This window comes from Dipodomys merriami, unplaced genomic scaffold (assembly GCF_024711535.1).
Source record: "Dipodomys merriami isolate MVZ:Mamm:240054 unplaced genomic scaffold, mDipMer1.0.p SCAF_7, whole genome shotgun sequence".
Classification (NCBI taxonomy): domain Eukaryota; kingdom Metazoa; phylum Chordata; class Mammalia; order Rodentia; family Heteromyidae; genus Dipodomys; species Dipodomys merriami.
This window is the reverse complement of record NW_027206290.1, coordinates 35012071-35016937: the sequence shown is the minus strand read 5'-3', so window position 1 is coordinate 35016937 and position 4867 is coordinate 35012071.

Below are 4867 nucleotides of genomic sequence, written 5' to 3'. Positions count from 1 at the left end.
GATTGGATCTCCCCCCTGTTTATGAGAGCCATTTGCTTGGTAGATTTTGTTCCCGCCTTTAATATTGAAAATGTGTTTGTTTTTACGGGCAAGATGTGTCTCCTGAAGGCAGCAGATAGAAGGATCTTGTATTTTAATCCAACTAGACAGTCTATGTCACTTAATTGGAGAGTTCAGTCCGTTAACGTTAAGAGATAGAACTGAGAGGTATTTGGGAGTTCCTGCCATGTTATCCACCTTCTTGGGGGCTGCAAAAAGTGGGTTCTTCCTATGGTTCTTGGATTCTCAGTTTGGGTGTGGTTGCTTGGCCTTTATTTTGGTCTTGTTGGTTTTCTATGTGTAGGACTTTCTTTAAGAATCTTTTGTAGAGCTGGTTTGGTGGAGATGTATTGGCTCAATTTTTCTTTGCTATGGAAGTTTTTTATTTGGCCTTCAATTATGAAGGAGAGTTTAGCTGGGTACAGTATTCTTGGTTGATAGTTGTTTGTTTTTAGGGCATGGCATACATCATTCCAGGCTCTTCTTGCTTTGATTGTCTCTGCTGAGAAATCTGAGGTGATTCTAATTGGTTTCCCTTTGTAGGTGTTTAACCTTTCATCCCTGACAGCTTTAAGGATCTTTTCCTTGCTCTGAGTTGATCCTGTGTGGATTATAATGTAACGGTGGGATGTCCTATTCTGGTCTGGTCTATTTGGGGTTCTAAAGGCTTCTTGTATCTGAATAGGCCTATCTTTTTGTATGTTTGGGAAGTTCTCTGCTAGGATCCTGTTAAACAAATTTCCTAGACCATTAACTTCTGTTTCTAGGTGCTCCTCTACACCCATTATCCTTAGATTAGGCTTTCTGATGGTGTCTTCCATGTGCTGGATGCATCTATCATATTTCTTGGACTTGTCTTGGATGGTTGTATGTTCTTTCTCTATAATATCTAGGCTGTTTTCAATCCCTGAGATTTGATCTTCTGCATGGCCTAACCTGCTGTCAAGACTCTCTACTTCGTTTTTTATCTCATTTCCTTCTAGTTGGTCATCTTTGATGGCTTCAAATTCTTTGTTGAAGTTCTGTTTTAGGTCTTGTATGAATTTCTTTATTTCCTTAATTTGATGTTCAGTGTTTATTCTTAAATCACTTAGTTGATTGGTTATGGTTTCTTTGGACTCCCATTCCTTCTGTTGGGTTCCATTCAGCATTCCATTTGTGGTCTCCCTGACTTCCTTCAGCTCTTTGTCAATGGATTCCATGAATGTCTTTAGTGATCTTTGTGTATTCTCCTCCTGCTCTCTCAATTCCTGTATTACTCTTTGATTAGCTTCCTCCCATTCACGGGATTCCTCCAGTTCTCTTTGAGTGTTCTCAGCCTGCTCATACAAATCCTGTATGTTTTTGAGTAGCTTCCTCACGCTTATGATATTCCTGTATATACTTTTGGGTTGCCTTCTCTCTCTCCCTATCACGCTCATATGAAGTCCTTTGTGTGTTTTCAAACTTTTCATTTAGCATGTTTGCCAGCAGTGTTTGTAGAGCTATCTGGATTATTCATTATCTGTTCTGTCCCCTGATTATCAAGATTGGGAATTGAGATACCTGGATTTGCCATTTTTCTTGTGTTTTTCCAGCTTACTCTGCCCATTTGAGATGAAAATAGCACCAGTTTTGTGCTAGAACACTATCTTAAGGCTACCATCAACCAAAGTATGAATTTGTACAGTCAATAGTCTACAGATACAATCTAGTTCAACAGATGCATCTATTCAACATCAAACAACTATATGTTAATGGGCTTCAAACCGCAGAGAATAATTTGGAAAACCAGAAATTATTAGGGTTAGGGAGAGCTGTGAGTAAAAAAATAGGAATAGATTGGTGTGGGGAGGCACAGGGAGAGTTAACTATGTCCTAATCTCAAAGCATGAAATAGGTTGGGTAGGATGCAAGTAGAGAGAGAGAGGAAAAAGAAGAAAGGGAAAGGGAAATGAAAAGAGACCAGAAAATATAGACAAGTAAAAATTAATGATATTATGGAGATTCAAGAACAATCTATTTAGAGAGGAACATGAGTATATTGAGAGATGGGGGGATGTAGAGGAGATGTGAAAGACTTAAAAAAATGCTTAATATGTTATATAGGTATAAAGAGGTAGTACTGCTATTAAGGAATTTAAGTCTCAGAGGTTTTGAATTGAGTAATAAATTGAGTAATAAATTAAGTGTGTACACAATGGGGGATAGGATCTACTAATTAACTACAGGTTTGTCTGAGGATGTGCAGGACAAGAGTTAAGTCATATAAAGAAGAACAAAGGAGAGGAAAAGGTGAAAAGGTTAAGAAAGGGAGAATAAAAGGATCAGAAGTTCAGTAGAGCTAAACAAAAAACAAAAAGATAATTTAAAAAGAAGGAAAAAAAAGAGAAAGAAGACAAGAAAAGAAAGAAAAACGCACCTTCACGTACCCATAAAATAAAAATTATAAGAGGAAAAGAAAAAAAAAGTTACTGGAAAACATTTTTTTTTTCAAAAAAGGCAAAAATTAAAGATTAATAAAAGTTTTAGAAAAGAAAAAAAATTTTTTTTCTTATATATAAGGAACCAAAAAAAAAAGAAAAAAAGAAAAAGAAGAAGAAGAAAGAAAAAAAAAGTTCTTTGATTTTTTTGGGAGTGGTGGGAAAAATCCTGTATCTCCCTTGTGTCTGTAGCCAGCCTCTTGTTGGAGTCTCTGGTCTACTTGAGGTCCTGTGGCTTGATTGGTTTCTTAAGTCAGATTGTTCGAACAGGCAGAAAAATGCTCTGCTTTACCCAAGATTTTGAGATCCCCTTCCCAGGTTAGTTTAATGGGAGGGTGATCTGGTTTGAGAATCACAAAAGAGGGGAATGCAGTGATGAGTCTAGGTTCTGGGTAGAGTTGAGGCCTTTCAACAAACAGTAGCTTTTCCCTGGGGCTATTTTGTGAAAACCTCACAGAGCCCAGCCTGGAGCCATTCTCAGGGTTTCTGTTTTTCAATTGATTGTGGAGGCTGCTAGAGGGAGGGGCAGCCTCTGGCTCTGGTTACCCAGTGAGGAAAGCCACTCCTATGGCTGGCGCCTGAGCTGGGTGACTTTTCCCTGGATGGAGCTTAGTCTGGCAGGTCACGCCGCCCTTAAGTTCTTGTGACCTGCTAAATGACTCGTTTTATTCCAAGGCCTGAGCTAGAGCTCGCAGCTCCGCCGAGCTTTGTCGGTATCCAAGATGGAGAGCACCGGTGCTGGGGGGGGGGGAGGGGTGGCCTTCCCTCCTCTGCTCCCTGAGAAGGAGTGAGGTAGTCGGGTTTCTACTCACGCCCAGTCTTGGTTCCTGGGTCGTCTCTGGTCCGCAAACTGCAGGATGAAGATTTCCGCTCCTTGTCGGTTCTTGCTGGTGTTGAGTAGAATACGCTCGCTTGCCACGTCTGGCTCCTTCGTCCCGGACTGTGTGGCTCAGTTATGGTGCCGTGCAGTTGCCGCCGCGACCGCTGCCGCCACTGCGACGGCTGCTGGCAAGCGCTCAGATGTGTCTCTTTGCCTTGATTTCCCCTCTCTTGCCTAACCCTCTGTCCTGTGATGGCACACTTGGTGTGGTTCTCTGGCTTAGGGCTGTTCACTGGAACTCTAAAACTGCTTTCTATGTGAGAGCTTGTTCAGATTCCAGCTTCTCCTTCGCCATCTTCCCGGAACTAAGGTGGATGTTCTTTATAGTACTGATTTTCAAAATTACTATCCTTATTTTATTATCTAGTGACATAACTCCCTAGATTTCTTTTTTGAAGACTCTCTATAGTGTGGTTATTTATAGACAGACAGACAGACAGACAGACAGACAGACAGACACACACACACACACACACACACACACACACACACACACACACACATACCAATATAGAGAGATTTTTAAATTTGTTGTGGCCAAATAAAATTTGAAATTCATTGCATACATGATCCTACAATACCTATACTCGTAATTTTTTTTTTTACTCCTATGGAAATGTTCAGAGGCTGGTGCCACTATGCTATTTATGGGTTGGATTCTAGAACATGGTTGGAGCTTTTGCTCTCTAATTGATCCATCTTTTCATTTTCTATTATTTCCTTGGTTGTTTTGTTCATACTTTTTCTTTTTATTATTATGTTTAAGTAGTTGTGCAAAGGAACAGTTTCTGAACAAAATATATCTTGATCAAACCACCCTCCTTTATGTTATCCTTTTCTCATCTTCCATGTTTTTACCTCCTTTCTCTTATTCTTTTTAATTTTGTGGTTATAAATTACTTTCTTGACTGCATTCTCCCTCTCTTCTCCTGTTCATTAATCTACCCCATGTCCCCTTCACCTCACCACTTTTGAGTACACAATTCTTGGTGTTTTATTTTGCTGAACTTCTCTCGAGGGAATTTTAATATTTGTAATCTGACATATAAATATTAAAATATACTTCTTGAACATTGGTGTTACATATTTCGTTGAATCACAGTATATTGACATATTGACTTAGGAATCATCTACATTTTGATCCTATCAATCTAAAATTAATATTTTAGTAATAATTTAAAGAGTTTTTCTGATTTTTATTCTACAGTACTTCATGTACCTTTTTAGGAACAACTTTTTACTTAAAAATTTTTATTATTGTTAATTTTGATATATTACATAGGCTAGTATTTTCTTTCAGTATGTCTTCTAATCAGCTTATTAGTTACACTAATATGACTGATATTAAGTTCAGGTTTTGTACAGCAGGCCTTGATATATTCAAGTTACTTTTTTTATTTCCATTGAGATATTTAATAGTCTATATATTTTTGTTTTTAATATTTATAAACTCAATTTTTATTGTTGTTATTAAGGAGTTGTACAA